This window comes from Hemicordylus capensis, chromosome 3 (genome assembly GCF_027244095.1).
Source record: "Hemicordylus capensis ecotype Gifberg chromosome 3, rHemCap1.1.pri, whole genome shotgun sequence".
Taxonomy (NCBI): Eukaryota; Metazoa; Chordata; class Lepidosauria; order Squamata; family Cordylidae; genus Hemicordylus; species Hemicordylus capensis.
The window spans coordinates 144,298,448-144,319,498 of NC_069659.1; the positions used below are offsets into that span (position 1 = coordinate 144,298,448).

Sequence of the window (21,051 nt, forward strand, 5' to 3'; positions counted from 1 at the left end):
CTTTTTATAAATGGGTATAATAATGGCTACACCCCAATCACGGGGGATATTAGCCGTAGAGTCGATGTAAGAAAAGAGAGAAGCAAGCAGGGGTACCCACCAATCAAGATTAGACCGCAGCGCATCAATAGTAATAAAGTCGCTTCCCGGGGCCTTGCCTCTAGGAAAAGATTTAATAAGCCTTTCGACTTCGGGGCACGATACAGGGTCCCAACTGGGAATCACAGTATTATTTAATTCGTTGATGATATTAACATCCATCCCACTAACCCTTTTATAGAGGGAACGAAAATGCTCTTCCCAGGCAGCAGCTGAGATATGATAAGAGGGGGAGGACAAAGCTTTGCCCATTACGGGTGAGATCAGCCTCCAGAAGATAACTTGGTTCTTTGATCTAGCCGCCTCAATTAATTTGGCCTAGTTTTCTCTGGCGGCTTTAAATTTCTTATCTCTAATTAGCTGTTTGTATTGTGATCTTTTTTTGAGATCTCCTGCTTAGAGATTAACGAGGGATCAGTTAAGACCCTTTTTGCATTCAGGCAGTCAAGATCGAACCACGGCTTGGATGGAGCCTTGAGGTGATTACTAGAATGAGAACGAGATTTAACCAGCACAGGAAGTAAAAGAGCCAAAATACCATGATAGTTGGAGAGAGTCGAATCCCTCTCTTGAATGGTACGTGTGGCTAATATCGCCTCTCGCAAACCGCTAGCTTTGTCTGAATTCAGTATTGCAGAGAAACGAAAGGCGCATTCTTCTGTCCATTTAGCTCTGAGGGGCCCATGCTCCAATTCTAAATGGGACAGCTGTCCTTCCACCAAATGGATTGAGCCAGTTGACCATAAGCGTAGCTCAAGAGGAGAATGGTCACTTTCCAGGCGAGGGACCACTCGAAAAGAGCTGACACGCGAAGCCAAACTACATGAGATAGCCATATAATCAATCAAAGAAGGATTGGAACCAGACTAATGAGAGAATTCAGCAGGAAAATCTGTTATAACGGAGCCATTAAGGAGATGGAGATCCTCCTTATGGCATAGGGACAGGAGATGGAAACCACGGGTATTAGACCTGAGGTCCTTAGAGTACCATGTAAGCAAGGGCAATGGAATAGGGATATCGACAGGATGGTAATGAAATTTATTACAGAGAGTGTCATTATCAGCACCCAAACGAGCGTTAAAGTCACCAGCCATTATCACAGAAGTCCCCCCAAAAGCTGCTCAGATAGAGGCTATAAAGGTCTCTAATTTATGCCATATCTCATCTATTTTTGTACAGGAACCAACAGGAGGTACATAAACAGAAATCACTATTATATTAAACGTTTTCAGGCTACTAAGTACAGCAAGGGCTAGCGAATCCAATTGCCCAGTTAGGGACACTTTACCCCTGAGCATGGTGGAAGTAAGAATAGCCAATCCCCCCTTTGGCCTACCCTTTCCTGTACCTGGTACTGCATCTAAAGAGTGTACCAAAAAACCAGACAAAGAGATGTTACCAATAATCCATGTTTCCTGTAGCAAAAGAATATCAACACCGCTAATAAAGGAGCAGAAATCTAAATCACAGATCTTGTGTTTCCAACTGGCCACGTTCCAGGAAAGCACCCTGAGTTGTGCTGTGAACCCCACAAGTCAATTTTGTCGAGAGTGAGGGCACTCTTTGTTCAGAGCATTAGCACTCTCCAGCACAGGAGGGGATCTTCGTAAAGATTCGCAGTTAGTAGCTGATGGCAAGTCCAGCACAACAAGGGGTCTTGATAAAGATTCCCGTATAGTGTCAACTGGCAGATCACAAAGAGGATTGGAATCCCCTTGAGAGACCAGAACATCCGAACTCTCCATAGGATTGTTAGTGGAGGACATATGGGTAGGGTCCAAGGTGGACAGTAAAGCTTCAAAGTGCGGGTCACTGAGCATGCCTGCCCACCTGTTTTTCTCCATCAGAGCATTCTCTCGAATGGCTATATCAACCAGCTTCAGTACCTCCGAGCTAAATTTAGAGACATGAGAAGAATGTGAGATACAAGGTGAATACAGCTCTTTAGAATGAATAGAGGGATCATTAATTGTCCGAGTTGAGACAGGAATTGAAACTAAGGCATTTTTCTCTGTGTTGTTTCCCAGCGAAGCCAAATCATCCACTGTCTCAGTCAATGGTAAAGAACTCTCTTTGCAAACTTTAACTGTAAGCTGTTTGGGGAGCTAATCCTGGCATAAAAGTTAATAATGTAGAATGGGAAATCTGCCTCCACTAGAAATTTTTAGCATCTGTGCTAAATTTGGACTTGATATCAGCCCTCCATACTGATATTCTTAACTTAGAGTGGCTCTATAAAAGACACAACTGATCATACTCGACATGGCATTGCTTGCTTCCTGTCATCTGGAGTATATGACTTTTATTGTTCTTGGTGATTGCTTTTGCTGTCTGGCTTGAAATAGAGTTCTTGTAATTGTGCTGTTTACTTCATCTGAAGGAACGAGTCTGTTTTTCTGTTCTATGTGAAATGTAATGAATTTCTTCATGAAAGGTGAAGGGCTGAACAGAAAAAGACCATTTTGTAGGTTGAATTCTTCTGGCATGGCTCCCTATTGGCTTTATATATAAATGGACTTCAGTGTAAATTTGTTAGAACAATGGGCCCTGAATCTAGTTAGGAAATGGGGGAAGGAAGCCCTTCCTTATTGTTGACTAGTCCTAAATAATGCATTGTTTATATTTCTCAAATCAAATGTTTTAAACAAAAAGGAGTTACATGAGTTAAAACTGTGAGTACATAATTTTTTGTTCACAGATTGGGGGGAAATGGGCAGATTAAAGTCCCTTTCAAAACATTTGAACACTCTTCTTCACACACTTGCTGTTCTCCTCTCTCCTTTTAATACTAGTCCTGTTCCTCTGCCTTGAACAGCAGCCTGCTGCACAGAATGTGGTTAACCAGGTGAAGCTTTTCTTGCCCACGAAGTGGCCAGAACTCTGTACATGGTAACAAAGGTGTATAATTACATGCAGTCTGAAATACTGTAGCCAGTTCTGTCCTTAAAGAGCCCTGCACCTTGGCAGGGTGCAGGGCCTGGGGCAAATCAGCCAGTGCGTGGCCCCCTTCCAGTTAATTCTAACGGGGGTTAAAAGAGCCCTCCTGGGGTGGTCACCCTTCTTGCCATGCCCTAAGGACAGCCCTGACTATAGCAAGAAATGGGGAAGAAATGACTGCCTTCTCCCGCTTTTCCATATATGGGACTGTTATCAGGTGACCACTTTTGAATAAGGCTTGCCTTTGTTTCCCCTGATGGTGGAAATGGAAACTATCCAGCTGTTGGTTACATAGTGCCCTTAGACTTCTGGACATGTCATATATGTCTGAAGTGTAAACGGCCCTTAACTTCATAAGCCCAAATGTTTTCCTGTCTAGAGTGTGCAGTTTTTTCTATTCACAAAAGTACTGCACAAAGGAGACGTGCTTTTGTATTACATGAAAAGTTAAGCGATTCGGGAAAATTAATCTCTTTGAATAATAGAATCATGATGGATAGTAGTCCTAACCTGACCAAACAGCCTGTATGTTTGTTTGTTTCCAGGTAAATATATGTATTTACGTCTGCATTTATGTGAGTTAGGCTTAGACATCTGAATTTATGTGTTAAGCTGCAATCCTGAACATGCATTGCTTACCAGAGAGCCTCCCTACATTTTTTTAATGGGATCAACATTTGAGAAAACATGCTTAAGATGTTCATCTTGTCTGTATACTTGGTCTGCATTGCATAAGGCACTTGGGATTCACACACAAGTATAGCAAAGATATCTCCCAAAGCTGATAAGCCAATGCATTTAGTACTCTTGGCCTCTGGCTCATTAGCCTTAATTGTACATATCACCTATCTACTACTTTATATAGTGAACATTTGCCCTTTGGATTGAGAATTGGAATCCCAGCTGATAAGAAGTGCTATCGCTAGCACCACATCATAAGGAACAGATAGTGATCTGCAGTGCTAGCTCCCTTGCCTTACTTGTACTTTCCTCTAGGGAACAGAAACCAGAAACTTTACATTTGGAAAGCCTAAAGGAGGAAGGAAGACCCCCCTCCCTCCTGGCAAATGCAAGAGCCTAAGTGGTACTTTTAAAGAAAGCCATGTAATACAGTACCTAAATCAGCATATAGTCCCACTGCTGTTTTAGTATGCGAGGGGAGTACATGAACCATTTGCTCTTGACTTGTACCTTGTCTGTAATGATGTTATGCATAATGCAGCAAAAGGAATTCTTCATTCCTTAAGCAGGAGAACAGAAGCACTCTTTACAGCTCCTCCCTTATAGATCAAAGCAAACCTGAAACTTGCCTTATCATGCAAGTAGGGTTTGTGTCCTTGAGCTCTTGGTTACAACTGCATAGATTATCCCACATTCTCTCTGCCACCTCAGTGTCGGCTTGTATTGTAGGAGTTCCTCCTAGGCAGGCTTTCTTTCCTCAGTTGCAACTTTGAGGCTGTGCATCTCTTACCTCTACCAATCTTTAGTTTAACTTTAGCAAAATGTCATTGCAATGTGTGAGCCTCTATATTGTTGCAAGGCTCCTGAAGGGTGTTTGTGCTCAAGGAGTGTCTGTGTGAACCCTACACATTCAGTCAGTGACCAACATGCTCTGTAGTCTGTTTGAGCAGTTCTATTGCTTTAAGTTGGTAAGAGACTAACTCCTTTCACATGTTATGAGCCCCACAGGTCATGAACTCAGGCAGGGGCGTAGCTAGGGGAGAGGGGGCCCGTGTTCATCCCTCTTTCTGGTGGCCCCCCAGACTGAGGGAGATAATGAAGAAAATAGGGAGGGATGGAGCTGGAGGGCCCTCTGGAGCTGGGGGCCCGTGTTCTTTGAACCCTTTCATTCAATTATAGCTATGCCCCTGAACTCAGGGTCCCACTGCGCATGCATGGTGGCCTCCAAAATGGCCGCCACAGTGGGGAAAATGCCTGGAAAGGGCCGAAAAGCACCTGAACTGGGCAATTTTTGTATAAAGGAAGGCTGGCAGGGAGAGGGGGAACCTCCACAACCCCTCCCACCACCTCGGAGAAGCAGGGGGGATATTTTTTTTTAAAGGAGGAGGACCCTGAACTGTACCAAACTGTGGGGGTGGGTTTTTTTTAATGGGGGGCAAAACCAAACTGCTCTGGTTCGAACTGAACAAGGCCAGGCGGTTTTTGATGACTGTACTCTGTAAAATGGATTGTGAAGCAACGATTTCCTTGAGAAAGGTGAGTGATCAAAACATTTTGGGAATTTAAGATACTCCTATCTACACAGCTGGTACTGAACTGTTGCAGGTTTCCATATAATTGTTCTCACACCCATTGTATCTTTTTTATAACTTGCTGGCACTAAGAAGCCATATTTTTCAGGGGCATTGAGAAGTAGTCTCTGTGTGGGTTGTGCCCAGTGGGTCCCCCTCAGTGGAGAATTGTGTGTGTGTTGGGGGGGGGGGCGTTACTTTCTTTAAAAGTGAATGGCAGTTATTCACTTTTATATGAGATGGGGGAATATTGTATATTTAGAAACACCTTTAGGATATAGGCTTGACTCTACCTTCAAATTTTTGCCCATTTCAACTGGTTTATTTTGCCCCATAGGACATACTGGGAACCACTGAGAACTGAGTCTGCCCCATCTAAACATTGGAACATAGGAAGCTGCTATATACTGAGTCAGACCATAGGTCCCTCTAGCTCAGTATTGTCTACACAGGCTTCTCTAAGGTTGCAGGCAGGAATCTCTCTCATCCCTATCTTATGCCAGGGAGGGAACTTGGAACCTAGGCACTCTTCCCAGAGTGGCTCCATCCCCTAAGGGGAATATCTTGCAGTGCTCACACATCAAGTCTCCCATTCATATGCAACCAGGGCAGACCCTGCTTAGCTAAGGGGACAAGTCATGCTTGTTGCTACAAGACCTTATGGCCAAGAGAGAGAGAGGGCTACATACTATCTATGTTGGCACATCCTTTCCCCTGTGTAGCCCAGCCCTGAGTTCTATTCATTGGTTGCCCTAGAATGTAGACACACAATAATTGTGTCCATCTACAATGTGTATCCACAACAGGTTTGATGTGTGTATTGAAAAAACCTGTAAATGGCTATTGGTTAAAGCTGAATGCTCAGCTTTGAGCTTTTTCTTTTGGACCAACCTGGCAACTAGGGGAAACAGGAACCCTTCATTAACTTTAGTCATAGTTGTTTAAGGGCAACATCCCCTAAGGCCAGATCCTATGCAGACTGTTCTAAAATGAATAGCAGACAGGCACACCACACCACACCACACCACAGCCTGCTGCATCATAAGCAAATGCCTTATTCTTCTGCCAGATTTTGTGATTTCTTTTAAAAAATGTGTCTTGTTGCATCGACACAGTATAAATTCAAACATAGTAAAATAGCTTTGAGGTAAATGCTAAAGTTTGGCAAATGATGAATCCAGAATAGGGCCCGTGTCATTAAAATGTATGAGGCATTATTATTTATTAGATACACATTTTTATTGAGTTGGGTAAGATGCTTTAAAAGTGAGCAGAGGGCAAGACTGCAAATACAATAGGATCACTGCTGGAGTAAAACTTCTAAAGGATGTTGGATTTGCTGTGCTTGTTCTGCTGAGCGGTGATGCCCTGGAATAAGGACAACTCTCTTAAAACAAGGAACATCTGGCAGTAACATGCCTTGCCACCTTGCCCATTAATCAACCAAAAGGAGAATGAAGAAATGGAAAGTAACTTTGTGTGAAGACTTGATGGCTACTTGCTAATGACCTAGTGCATTATTATGTAAACTGTGGGCATGATGAGCCCAAGCTATGTTAAGTGTTATTGAGTTCAATGGGTGAGTTAAGCACATGCTTGAATTTCTTCTGATGAAATAAAAGGGGATTAAATGAGTTTAACTTTGGCTGAATTGTGCCCTATGTAATTTTTCATAAAGTACAAAATTGGCAGTAACCCCAGGCATGAGTGTATGACATACTGCCTCCCTAGAGTCCAAATGAAAAATATGATGAGTCTTGAAATACATGCCTGTGGTGGGAGGGAGAAATGACATCAAGTTCTACCAGCAGTATGTAAAATGTTCCTCTCCTGCATTTTGTATTCAGAGCAACCCAGATGATTCCCTCTCAGTCTTCAACATTTTTATTTTAAGCCAATGCAAGTTTTGCAGTTGACTTTATGGCCAAAACTCTCTTTTGCCACGGGTTCCCACTATCTGTCTTATTGCCAGGCACGCATATACTGAATAACTGCAGATGTTGGAGCCTTAAGCATCTTAGGTTTGGACTTTCTTGAGAGCTGCAGAATCCAATTTCTCACACAGGGTCTTGTGTGGCAGTCCTCCTGTGTGAAATGTTCCATACTCTTTACTGGCAAGACTGATATCTTTAAGTCTCATGTTTACACTCAGAAATGTGTGAGAAGAGAATGCATGTTTTCTTTAAGAGAACAAAATCTGGGCTAAAAACTACTGTAACTTTTATATGCATTTGGGACTACATAAAACAAATCCTGTAAATCTATTTGAAGGATATCTCAAACCTCCAAAAGAAACAATAGCACAATCCTCTGCCTATTTACTTGGAAGTAACACTCATTGTGTTACTGTCTTATTGATAACACTCATTGTCTTACTGTCAGGTAAGTGTGTATACAGGAGTATAGTTAGGGGAGAGGGAGCTGGTGTTCACCGCTCTCCCCAGTGCCCCCTCGGAATGAGTGACATAATTAAGAAAATAGGGAGGGGTGGATCTGGGGGGCCCTTAGGACCTGGGGTCCCCGGGTTCTTTGAACCCATCCACTCAATTATAGCTACACCGCTGTGTGTATAGGATTGCAATCCTATGCTCACTTGCCTGGGAGTCAGCCTATCAAACACAAAGGAGCTTAGTTCTGATGAAACAGGCAGAGGGTTACACTGCAAGTCACAAAAGTGAGAGAAGTTTATATGATGTATGGTATGATATTCAAAAGGAAGGAGACCACCTTGTGTAGATATACACATTTTTTATTAGACTCTGTGTGGTCTGCCAGTGTGTGTGTGTTAACTTTTCACTTGTGGATACTCAAGCCTAGTTGTTAAGGAATGCACAAATCTGTGTCCAGAGCCTGGCCATTCAGTCATTCAGTGTATATACCACCCTTCCTAAAGTGGCTTGGGGTGATTTATATTAAAATCAAAAACACATAATAAAACAATTAAAATAAAATAAACATTTAAACCAAATTAAAAGTCAAACTAGATATTAAAAGCCTGGCTAAAAAGATGTGTCTTTAAGGCTCTCCTAGAGGCCTCTAAGGAAAATAATCATCCACAGGGAGCTTGGATAGAATATGTGAACATATTGAAGCTGTTCACATGAGCAGCCCTACCCGAACAGCCATACCTGGGTAGGCTGCTCAGATAGAGTGCCGAGATCGGGCTCAGTCCTGGCCCTGCCCTGCCAGGTAGTCTGAGTTTCCCCCCTGGGCTAATACCAAGGGAAAACAGCATGAACATGCCCTTCTACCCGGTTGTGTTTCTGTTTGCGTTGCCTGCAGCCATAGAGCTGTGTGCCCTGCACAGTGTATTGATGGATTTCTGGAGGCTGGCCTGCGTTCCTCCTGCCTCCGGATGGCCATGCAGCTCCATGGCCCAAAGAAGAGAGGAGAGCATCTGGGGGGAAGGGAAGAGCACTTCTGACTTCCTGAACTCCCCCCAGTCCTCCTCACCCTGCAATCCTGGGTCATGTGAACAACCTTACTGGCTAACAAAATGCTTGTGGGAGGATTTTGTGTTAAAGCAAAGCTGTAGTGCTACCTACTTGCACTAAGTCTAGAGCCTGCATTCCAGACTAGAGTATGATACTGCAAAGATGCTTGTGCAACTGTGACATCTCTTGTTTCAAAGGGAACTTTTGGGCAATTGCGCAAATCCCATGTGATCTTTTTGTGCGAGTGTGACTTTGCTTATTACACAAGGGCTTTATTAGGATGTCAGCCAGTGATTCTTGAGTCTGCACTCCTTGCTTAAGAATGTAGTGCATGCCGTGCTGGGTCAGACTCAAGGACACCTAGTTCAGCATCCTTTGCAAGAATTGTCGCAAGTGGCAAGCATGAAATGCTCTCTGAGAAACTGGCCCATGGTAGACTGGTGGACCACAGCCTTTCTTCTGCTCCTTCCTGTTTCCATCTGTCTGGAATTTTTCACAGAGAGTTGCATTTTTCCTCTCCTAGCTGAAAATCAATTATAACAGGAATCAGATGTACCACTTGCACAGCAGCTGTTCTTGCCATTATGTCATCTTTTTTCTGCTTTTTAAAATTGCATTTACCATAATGTAACTGATTAGTTGCATGTGCCTCTGTGGGTTAAGATGTTTTTGTGGTGAAAGTTGCAGCGCTGCTGAGAAGCCTGATCCCATGGAGGTCAACAGGCATGTGCGGAAGTTCTGCGAAGGCAGGATCAATCTCCTAATCTCATTTGATGAGCTGATTGCAGAGTTGCTGGGAATAAGTGGAGAGCATTAGGTGTCAATTCATCCGAAGTAATGAACAGATGGACTGAGATTTGTTTCTGGTGAATTTTAAAGGAAGAAAATGATGTAAAGCATAATCAGCTTCCAAGTTGTTTTTACTAACATTTTAAGAAACACTCTACAGCTGGGGGTGGGGGGAGGAAAGAGAAAAGACTTTCTTTTCCTTAGAGCTGTGGATTTTAAAGAGTGTGTTGGACCTCTTTGCCCAAAAGCAGTGATCTTCACTGTTTTTTTCAAGCATAGGCCACTTTGGGCAAAGATCTTCAATGTGAGAGTCATTTCCAATGGTATAGTTGCAAATTCAGAAATGTGGACACTCTCCATGACAGCCCCCATAGGCATAGCCACACCCACATAGATATTTGCAACAATTCTGGGGGGTCTGTTATAAGAAGTCAAGGATAGTTTCCTAATCCTACAGAGTTTGAGCCTCATGTAGTTATTCACCCAGGAGAGCAGTCTGGATTGTTAACCACAAAGGGTGGAGGGTAACAGAAGAGAGGAGAATGACAATAAAATCAATTTTAATCCAATATTTATTTATGTAACAAACTGTTGGAATAGCCAGAGCAGAATATTATTTCCATTTAGAAAGCAAAGGGCTTTGAGTCCCTACTGAGATCCTGGAGGCAAAAAAAGTACCAGGACTGCCTCCCTGCCTATCCCTGTGGCACTATTCCACTGGTCATTTTACACCTTGTTCTTGTTCTCTGCATAGTACGGCACCTTGTCCTTTATAAGAAACCGAGCCCTCTTGATCTCAGACTGGGAAGTGTCGCTCTACAGGGAAAATACTGGGAAGGGCCATATTGCCCATTGCTCCATGCAGGAGAGCTGGTCTTGTGGTAGCAAGCATGAATTGTCCCATTTGCTAAGCAGGGTCTACCCTAGTTAATATTTGCATGGGAGACCAGGTATGAACACTGAAAGATGTTCCCCTTAGGGGCTGTTCTGGGAAGAGCATCTGCATGCTTGCATGCAGAATGTTCCAAGTTCCCTCCCTGGCATCTCTAAGATAGGACTGAGAGAGATGCCTGCCTGCAATCTTGGCGAGGCCACTGCCAGTCTGTGTAGACACTAGACAGCACTAAGCCAATGAACCAATGGTCTGACTCATTTTCCCTGTATTGGGCAAATTGCAGTACTGCATGGTGAGAATAGATGCCAGGAGGGCTGTGTGGAATATTCGGCTTCAGCTGAAGCTTCACACAGACCTAATAGACAATTAGCATTGATGGAAGCTGCCACTTTCTCCGAGGCTTTGCAATGAAGACCGCTTCCCTAAGAATATCAGGAGGCATGTGATCTCCTTCCTGACCCTCCTTGACCAATGTTGGGGGAGAACATCTTTTGTAGTGTCTTTTGAGTGCCCTCGCCATCCCTTCCGTCTCTCAGTTGCGACCTGGCTATTGTCAGGGTCCTGGTAATTATCAATGAGGGGTGTCTATTTTCAGGCGGAGAGCAGTTTGAATTGCAAGGCCTCTCCTTTGAAACCGATGACCTACTTCTCATCTATTTGGAGAAAGGCTGTAGCACAGTTGAGCTTCAGTCTACATTCTTTCTGAGACTATAACCCTTAAACCTTTCACTCTAGAAAACTGGGATATTCTTGTTGATCGGCAATGTCCTTACTTAATATGCAGGATTCAGTGTCTTGGTGTGCTCCTAAGTGTGTGTGTGTGTGTGTGTGTGTGTGTGTAGGCATGTTTTTCTCTGGGCATTAGGAGAAGAGTCCTCCAGTTTTACTCTAACAAGGCACATGAATTGATTGATTGGTGCAGGACTTTTGTTGCTTGTTTCTAGAGGTTAGGAAGTATCCAAGGCCATCATAGTAGACTTGTAGAAATGTCTCTCAGCAAGTTCTGCAATCAATATGTATTGGGGAGAACTGCATTTTTTTCAGTTGTGTGTCAGTTGCCTTCAGCAGCAATATTCTCCACTGGAAGAGAGATGCAGGACAGGCACCTCTCTTCATGTACCCACAAGGCAAGATAGATTTAATTTATTTCCAAAGAATGTATTATATCTTGCGATCAAAGATTTGGCATACATCCAGATTATCATATATTTGAGACCTTCTCTCCAAGAGGGAACTGCTTTTTCATGCATGTTGAATTGTAGAGATGTTATCTGTTTATGAATTTTTGTTCTGTGTAGAGGATGAATAACAGCCAGACATGCTCTGAATAGTTCCTGTATTTTATCACTGTGCTATGAATGGATACTGGTTATTGGTCTTTGTCTCACTTTACTATCCTTGTCTGTTAGCATTATCAATGTACATGACACGTAAAGTGGTAAGGTAAGCAAAAATAATTTTTAAAAGGTGGATGTTTGTTCTGAAAAACTTACAAATTCTTGGTTTGTTCTTAGAGAACTACTGATTTACTGTGTTGGAAAGCTGAATTTAATTCATACAATTGACTTGACATTCAGCTGTGAAGATTCCTCCCTCCCTCCCTCCAGAACTATCTTTGGGCTCCGTAGGTGTCCTCTTGATTTTCCATTCCAGGATACTACTTTTTATTAAATGTATGGGTATTTGCTCCTCCTTATTCCATAGCTAGCGGTATATATTTTCATTGCACATAAAAGCTTTTCCTTCTCCAAGAACAACTTCTAATATGCCATTTCCAGTGACAAATATGTGGTGGTAACATATTGCATTTTTATCCTGCCCTTTCCTCAAGGAGCTCATGGCCCACCCCACCCATGTTACCTCCACAAGGAAGTAAGGCTGGGTAGAATGACTGGCCTTGTGAGCTCATGGCCAAGTGGGCATTTGAACCTGCGTCTCACTGGTCCTCCTAGTCTGACACTAAACACCACACTAAGCTAGCTAAATAGCTCATGGGATCTTGCCCCAAGCCTCCTTTTAATAGTCTCTTCTCGATTCTCTAGATTCTAGTTCTGTAGTTTCAAAACTGCCATTGCTTCAGCTGATGTGTTTGTGAAAGGTAATCTGTTTTTCCCCCTTGGGGTACTACTCTATTCACAAGCTCTTTGAATGTAAGAAATAGCACTGACACTAAATTAGACTTCCACTTGGTGAGTATCTACAACCAGCTGCCTTATGGCGTACATAATAATTCCCCAAATGTTTATACTTTATACTCACATGACAGTTCTAATTGTTTTTTAAAGTGTCCTCATGGGACTGGTGATATAAAATGGATATTTTTAAAAAGTTTCTTGGAACAGCTTATTCTAGTGGTTTTTTAAAAACTCCGACTTACACAAATCATTAACAGTTCAACTTCTGCACTATTCAAAGAGGCTTTTCACTTCTGAATGGGCAATTAACATAAGAATACTCCCTCTTTGGCAATCTTGCATAATGTTAAAATTGAGGCATTTTCTTAGTGGAGCAAGGCCAGCTATTGTATGGTTTGTAAAAACACTACCATTTTTACAGCCACTCCTGTGTGAATTCATCCCTTGGAACACAGTTTAGCACAAGAAGAAAAGGGTCTGGAGAAAAGGGTAAGACACAGGTAAAAGTAATGGTGGATACATAAAAATATTATGGGGTGTAATGAACTCTAGAAGTTCAGGTCCAGAAGTCCAGTTCATTAATTCAGTGTGACACTTGGGGAGATAAGAACCATGTGCAAGAACTGAGTTATACTGATGAAAGGCAGAAGTCTCTTTCATGACAAATTCGGATGTAACACCAAACCAGAGATAAACAGGGCAGAGGTTGGAACTCATTGACGCCTGAGGCCATGGAGGCCAGACAGTGGATGCCACCCTTCCAGGTTGCTCTATACAAGCAAGCCACCGGGATGGGTACCCTGCCTACAGCAATCCCTGTCTTGACAAATGCTGCACAGTAGTTGTCAAAGCATGCCCTCTGCCAGCCCCTCCACCCATTTGGACTTGTCCAACTTTGTTCTGTAGTTGCTGGAAATTGGGGTTCCCCTCTCCCACAATTCCCTAGGGTGGCAGATCTGCAAATGGCACAACACCATCTCCAACCCAAGAATTTTGAACCAGAGTATAGATCTGTCCCCGCACTCAGTGTTCTCCCTGTCAACAGACATGGTTAGGCTCTGACACACGGAGCATCACAATCTCCTTTGGGTCTGTGTAAGACTTCCCTGGGGAGGGGGGGGGTTTGCAGTGCAAAGGTTCTATCACTAAACAGGGCCCCCCACATAAGTCTGGCCCCCTTTGTGGGTTAGCTCAACTCATGAGCATGCAGTCTGATGGAAAGCTGAGGGTATTCTATGCTATGGTCCTCCCCAGTAGACTGGCTCTTTCATGAGAGTACTAGTCCACCAGCAGCAAGCTGCCAGGCGAGCAGGAGTGTGGTTTTGTCAGCATGGACTGCTTTGCCGGGGTGAGCCCTCTCAAGAGCATCCTAGGTCATGGTGGGACAGATCACCCAGGATCCTTTGCCCTCCCTCCTAAATAACAGGGAAATAGCGCCACCCCCCAGATCCCCACCAAACCTTGTCTGTGAGCGACAGTTTTGTTGTAATGCTCTTAGGAGGGTGGCAGTGCTATTGCTGTTAGAAGAAGTTCTGGTCTGGCATGGCATTTAAATGCCCTTTCCTGCCAAGGGTGAATGGACCATTCCAAAAAGTCACGATCACTGCTTGACACAGCCCCTTTAAGATTGTGGCCAATGGCAACTGGTCTGGTGATGTGCTGACCCCTTGTCCACAGTCTGGTGACACAAGCACTACAGAGCTTGCTTGGACTGGCCTCAGCAAACCAGGAAGAGGGAGGTTGCCGGATTGCAGTTGGACAAACTTCTGTGATGCAGTTTATGGTTTGAAGTTGATACCATGGGTTTGTCAACCTCCAGTTTTGTGTTAAAGAGGCACCTTTTAACATGGCGATTCAGTTTTATTTAGCAGGAGGAGAGTAACTGGCCCTATCCACACCCAGCACAGTACCTCCAGTGACTGATGCTGGTGTCTATCTTATGTTTCTTTTTAGTTTGTGAGTCCTTTGGGGACAGGGATCCATCTTACTTATTCATTATTTATCTGTGTAAACTGCCTTTAACCATTTTTGGAAGGGTGGTATGGAAATCGAATGAATAAATGAATGCATGTGCAAATGCAGCCTCAGTGCGTGGGAAGGCACACTAGCCTGAAAACAAGCCATACCTCTACATCCTAAGAAGAACCTTAGTTTTGCCATGGAACAACTCACCCTAAGCAGATACAGAAAGCCACACTGATTATGCGAACATAAAAAACAGCAGATCTGACAAGAACAGGCCTGTTTATGTTTGATGGTGGCCCCATGCCCAGTGTTTTGGGACAATGGAGGCTGTCAGTGGCCTTTTTGCTAGCTGTCACATGGAGGTGCCACTTACATGATGTGGCAGCTCTTCATTAGAATTATATATGCAGCTGTTGCAGTGTGTGTGATAACAGAAACAGTAGTCCATGTATACAGCTTATTCTTTTGCACACATGCTGTAAGCAGTTGGAGCTAAACTCCACCAGAAGAGTTTACCTGTGTTCAATAGTTAATTGCTTCATTATTTGCTGGAGGTTTCAAAGAGGACTTTGGGCATCTTCCAGGATTGTTCTTTCTTTGTCAGGATAGCTGATTATAATATAGCTTGGTTCAGAAAACCATCTGAACTAGGACTGCACAACTTCCGTTCTCCTGCAGATGTTGTACTGCAACTCCCATCATGCTTGACTATGGACAATTGTGCTATGGATGGGAGTTGTAGTTGACAAACCACTATAGGCAAATTTTGAAGGGAATGCTGCAGCTGAAGAGATAGGATTCAAGAAAGGTTTTGCCACTTGATCTGATGTGCGTATAAACTAGCCAAGTTAGTACCGTCGCCTTTTATTTACTGCTTTTAAGTCACATTCTCTATGTCTGGCTGATTTTGATGAGCTATTGTGCTGTGTAACATTTCATATTGCAATCCCTCCCTTTAGGCTACAAACTGTAGGTTTGTTTTTGTATTGTCTTTCTGGTTCTTATAAAAGGCCTTACAATTAAAATATCATCTTTGGCTCCCAACCTGCTTTACATGTGTGCTTATTTCAACTGATTTCTCTCTCTCTTGCCACCCCTCTCCCTTTAGTTTAGGTATACCCCCTGAGTTAGAGGAGACCTATGAGGAGCAGTTTGCACACTGAAGACAATGCTTTTAATACATGAAATAAATGTGTCCAGGAAGTTACTCATAGGTAGAGGGGTGGGTGGGTATGGGGAAGAGGGAGAAACTGTACATGGGAGATGGGTGTTTCTCTTCTCTGTTCTGGCTAGGGATGTGCAAACAGGTCCAACATTGAACGTGTTCATTTCAGGGTCAAACCGAACCAACCCTGTACCGAACACCTCCCGATTGTTTGGGGGGGGGTGTTTGCAAACTTTTTTTAAAAATAACTTTTTTTCTTATCCCCTTTGGGGAGTTGTTGGAGATGGCAAGGGGAGGTCCACGGAGGTTTCCCCTCCCCTTGCTGGCCTCCTTGTTTGCTGCCACTGGCTGTATGGCTGGCTCTTCAGCCCGTTTGGGCCTTCCCCCTCTGGTGTAGTGGCCATTTTGGGGACTGCTGCACCTGCACCAGGGGCGTATCTAGGGCAGGGCAGGCAGGGCACGTGCCCCGGGCACCACTTGAAGGGGGGCGCCATTTTTAAAAATTATTTTTTTTAAAAAAATGGCTGCCGAAAACAAAATGGCCACCGTGCATGCTTAAATGGCTTCTGTGAGGCCCTAGGCCATGCCAGGCCTTGCAGAGGCCATTTGAGCATGCACGGTGGCCATTTTGTTTTCATCAGCCATTCTTTTAAAATATATATATTAAAAAACAGCCACCGCACATGCTCAAATGGTCCCTGCGAGGCCCTAGAGGCCAGCGGGGGGGGGAGGGGGAACCTTTGCAGACCCCCCACACATGGCCTTTAGGAACCCCTGAAGGGGCTACAGGTAATTTTATTTATATATCTATATCTATATCTATATCTATATCTATATCTATATCTATATCTATATCTATATATATAAAAATATAAGTCACTGTACACATATTTAGTTTCGTAGTTTTCCAGCATTTTTTGGTCTGGCTACGTCCACTGCTAAATAGTTTTTGAAATATTAAAAGATTAACGAGCTTGACTTGTATTTTTCAGCTGATATTATGGTAAAGTTATCTGAATGATGGTTGTCAGATGTTTGACAGGGGGTGCAATTTCAGTGCTTGCCCTTGGCGCTATTTTCCTTAGATACGCCTCTGACCTGCACAATTGGCCTCTGTGTGACCTGGGTCATGCAGAGGCCAATTGCAGGCATGGCAGACTCCAAAATGGCCACTGTACTGGAGGGGGAAGGCCCGAATGGGCTGAAGAGCTGGCCAGCTGGCCAGCATGTATATCAAGGGAGGCGGGTGGAGGGAGGGGGAACCTCCACAGACCCACCACCACCTCGAATAACTCCCCTGAGGAGGTAATTAATTTATTTTTATTTTTATTTTTTAAAGTCTGCGACCCCCCCCCCCACCAAACCGAACTGGGTGCCGGACTCGAACCGAACTAGACCATCCAGTTCCATGCACACCCCTAATTCTGGCACAGTGAAGACATAACTACTTTCTTTGCAGTGTCTGTCCATATAAAATGTAAAGCCTTAGTAAAGCCAAGGATGTGAACTGTTGATACAGATTGTGGTGAAACATAAATCCCAGCAAAAAGTAATCTTTTTTTTAAAAAAGTTGTGATCTGTACATAGCATGAATCATATTGCACTGGATACCTTTTTACTGTGGTAAGGAACAGACATGGGATCGGAAAAAGAAAACTCTGCATCCTAATGGTAACAAGAAAAATGATACCTATTATATGGACTTACTTGTATAATTTTGTATGTGTTTTAACTGCATTGTCCAATGTATATCACTTGATCATGCTGCTTTCTGGTGAAGGGTTTCACTTATTATGCACCTATGTTCAGTGCTTACTGAAATGTGTGCTTTATAGGAGAGAATTTGATATGACTTCTCTCATGCTCCATGATCTTGGTAACAAGCATATGGAACAAGTTACCAGCCCCCCACCCCCTGCCACAAAAAAAAAAAAAAAAAAAAAAAAAATGAATGAGGAAAAGAAGAAATGAATTCTAGCAGTCTCAAAAATGTATTTCTGCAGGAGGTGGTTGAGGAATAATGATGGAAACAGCTGGAAGATGGGGGTCTTCTTGGCTTTCCATTAATCCAAAGTGTCCAAATGCTTTTGTGTGCATTTCACATTAGGGACCAGTGCCATGATCATAATGACTTACCTCTGTCATTTTTATTGCTATGTCTTTGTTTGGAAATTCATGAGCATTTCAAATGAACTGCAGTGACTGAGCTGTCTGATAAATTGCCTCCAGTCCTTAGTACTAGGTATGATGGAGCATGAGTGAACTTGTCGTTTGTTTTACAGTTGTGATTTTCCAAGCTCCTGTCCCAGTCCCATGGTGGCATCTGGTCGCTGCATTCTGGGTTTTCTTGTTGACAGGAATGGGAGAACCTTCCTCAGCTTGCCTTGAAAAACACTTGTGTGTGCATTTAAGCTCTCCTTGAATCTGGTGGCAAAGAAAACTACAAATCCCAGGCTTCCTGGCAGGAAATGATGTACCTAAGCATGATTGTGAGCACCATTTCTAGTTATGGAGAAGCAAGAAATCCTCTCTAGTAAGCCTTCCCAATGGCTGGTTATTCTCTTCCACTTCTGAAAGTAAGAACTTTATTGCTTGGGAAGGGATGGGGAAAGTTGCAGGGACACTAACTAGTGATGTGGGATAAATCTTATTTTGAGCTCAACCCCAGTTCTAATGTATTGGGCCTAGCTGAGACTGGGGTGATGGAATTTGAAGTTTCAAATGCCTGCCAACAATAGAGGAAGGCAGATTCTGCTTATGAGCTTCTCAGAAGTATCTGAGTGACTGCTGTTAAAAGAAAAATGATGGACTGGGTGGGTACAAATTTTTTAGAAATCATAATTAATAAAAGTATCTACAGTATATCAATTTACTGATTTAACTTCTGAATTCTTAGTCTAGTCTTTTGTCTTCATGCATAGAAGTACAGTGATAAGGAACAAATTTATATCATAATTGGAACATCATTGTCTGACTATGCCACAATAAGCCAAAGACTTAGCTGTGTCTATGCTGGGTTGAACCATTATTTATTGATTCACAAATGAATCCAAGCCATCGTTGGCTCCAAGTCTGAGCCATGACAATCCACATTGTAGTTTTGTTAAACCACAAAAATGGGCCACATTCACATGTAACATAGTTTTCTCCCCCTGCCCCCACTTTCCTGTCCGAATTAGGACATATCTCAATTATCTCCCTCTCCGCAGTCAGCGAGACTGAAAAGAGGAGGGGGAACTGGCTGTGTGGGCTTCCTTCTTGCTTGAAGGAGAGCCCGCACAGCTAATCATTCATGGAGAGAGGGAGGAGCTTCCTCTCTCAACTCCAGTCCAGCCAAATGTAGTCTTCAGTGCTGCGTTTGGATGCAACGGCTCGAAAATGGAACCACGGTTTGCACAGCAAAGCTCATTAAAAATTGAGGGTTCAGCTTGGAGCCTGCAGATCAAAACCTTGGGTCTCTGGATGAGCAGGACCGAAGTTGCATGCATTTGGATATAATGGTAGGGAAACCTCTGCCTCATGAAACTCCAATTCTGCATTACGTGCAAATGTGGCCCTATAATTAGTCCAAACTTGGAGTAGTGCTTTAACTGTAGTTTATGAACCATGATTAAATACACATTTGAAACAAAAATTCAACTCTGGTTTCAAATGCTGGTTTAATAATTGTCTGTAATATCACAGTTAAGACAGTGCTGTCACTGAGCAAATGATGATGTTGATGGACATGAACAGAGGAGGCAAGTAGGGGGTGTGTGGACTCAGATTGCATTCTGGATCAAATAAACCATGGTTTATTCAGTTGCTTAAACCCAATTTATGACTCTGCTAATTGTGCTGCAGATTCTTAGCAAACATAAAATGGGAAAAATTAACCAAGGCTTTTCTTCTTCTCAGATGTGGGGATAATAATATTGACCTGCCTCACATGGTAGTTATAAGGATTGAGATAATATAAGTTAAGAAATAATTTGATACTCCAAAGTGCTATATAATGCAAGACATTATTATAATTAGGTCATACTCCTCTGTTTCGCTGTACCATCATTTCATTAAGTTCAGATTGGTCCTATACATGCTTTTGTGAGGAGTAAATGCTACCAAGTTCAGAAAGCCTTCATGTCAAGCATCTCTTTCTCCCGCCCCCGCCCAATTAAGCCATGGGCCCCTCAGTGTTGACTAGGACCATGGTGTGCAGGGAAGGGGAGCTGGATTCTTTTTCCTCACACACCATTTTCCTCTGAACACCACAGCACCCCAAACAGCTTTTTGCGGAAAAGAGAAAAGGAGAAGGAAAAGGAGAAAGAAAGAATCTTGGGGAGATTTGGATTGGGACTCCACAAGGCTGTATGTATGAAACATTTCTTTTGGAAAGAAGAACCACTTCTAGTGCAAATGCTTCTCTTCAATGTGCATTTGTGTGCTCATCTAGTTTTACTCCTGAGTAAGCACATATAGTATTGCAGCTTGTCCTTCTGCTTATAATTCTACCTGCAAAGCTTACAACAGAGAGGGAAAGCTTCGGTGCATTGATGAAACAGTGCTGGGGCTCTTTGCTTTAAAATTTCCAATAGAGGATTCTCCTGGCCATAACTGAAGCCATTTTTTAAAGCTTTAAAACATTTTACTTTCCCTCCCTCTTTTAATTAAACATGAAGACTGTGATAGCGAATACAAGAGCCTGACGGAATAATGCATTATGCTTTGATTAAAGAGCTTGTGGTGGCAATTAGCATATTATAACTTGTAATCTAATTTAATATGGATTGTTTAATAGTTCTGAAATTAAAAGAAGATGCAACAATGAACTGCAGTCCAAATGAGGACTATAAACATCCTGCTGATGGTTATTATTGTTCTGTGCTTTTATCTAAGAGTCACAAGTATAATATTATGTCCATAGTGGAAATCTCATTTTAAAACCTCTTTTGAGGCATCTGGTATTAAACTTTGCTTGTAAGTAAAACATTTGTTTTCCTTTATATTTGCCTGAGGTTCTCAAATTGTCCTTGCTCAAATTGGGTTAGAAAATGTGACTAAATTGTGGTCATGTTCCACCATGTATAGGGAGTTTGGTACATGCATAGAACAGATGTTCAGTGCATACAAAGCCTCATGGGTTCTTACAGTGCCCAGAGAGCCTGAACATTCCAAAAACTGGGAAGAACCATGGCCAGAAGCACACTTTTCCAACTTAGGCTCAGTGGTTGGCTGCATCCATTGCGGGAGATGACCGACCTAGCCAACGTCATTCAAGCCATAGTCACATACAGATTAAATGACTCTCATATGCTCTATTTAGAGCGGTCTTTGAAAGTGTGTTCAGAAACAATTGACACTGCATGCTGCTCCCATGGAATCACTTGGGACAAACCAT

At 43.0% G+C, this 21,051-nt stretch overlaps 1 long non-coding RNA gene across 2 annotated transcripts in view; it reads left to right on the forward strand.

Annotated features, from left to right (window-relative positions):
* LOC128351247 (uncharacterized) overlaps positions 1–20,622 on the forward strand; it is a 43,948-nt gene extending 23,326 nt beyond the window's left edge. For both annotated transcript variants that reach the window (XR_008319663.1, XR_008319664.1), the window contains 2 exons: positions 18,032–18,250; positions 19,928–20,622. This is a non-coding gene — a long non-coding RNA (uncharacterized LOC128351247). The remainder of the gene's footprint in view (positions 1–18,031; positions 18,251–19,927) is intronic.
* The last annotated feature ends 429 nt before the right edge of the window (positions 20,623–21,051 follow it).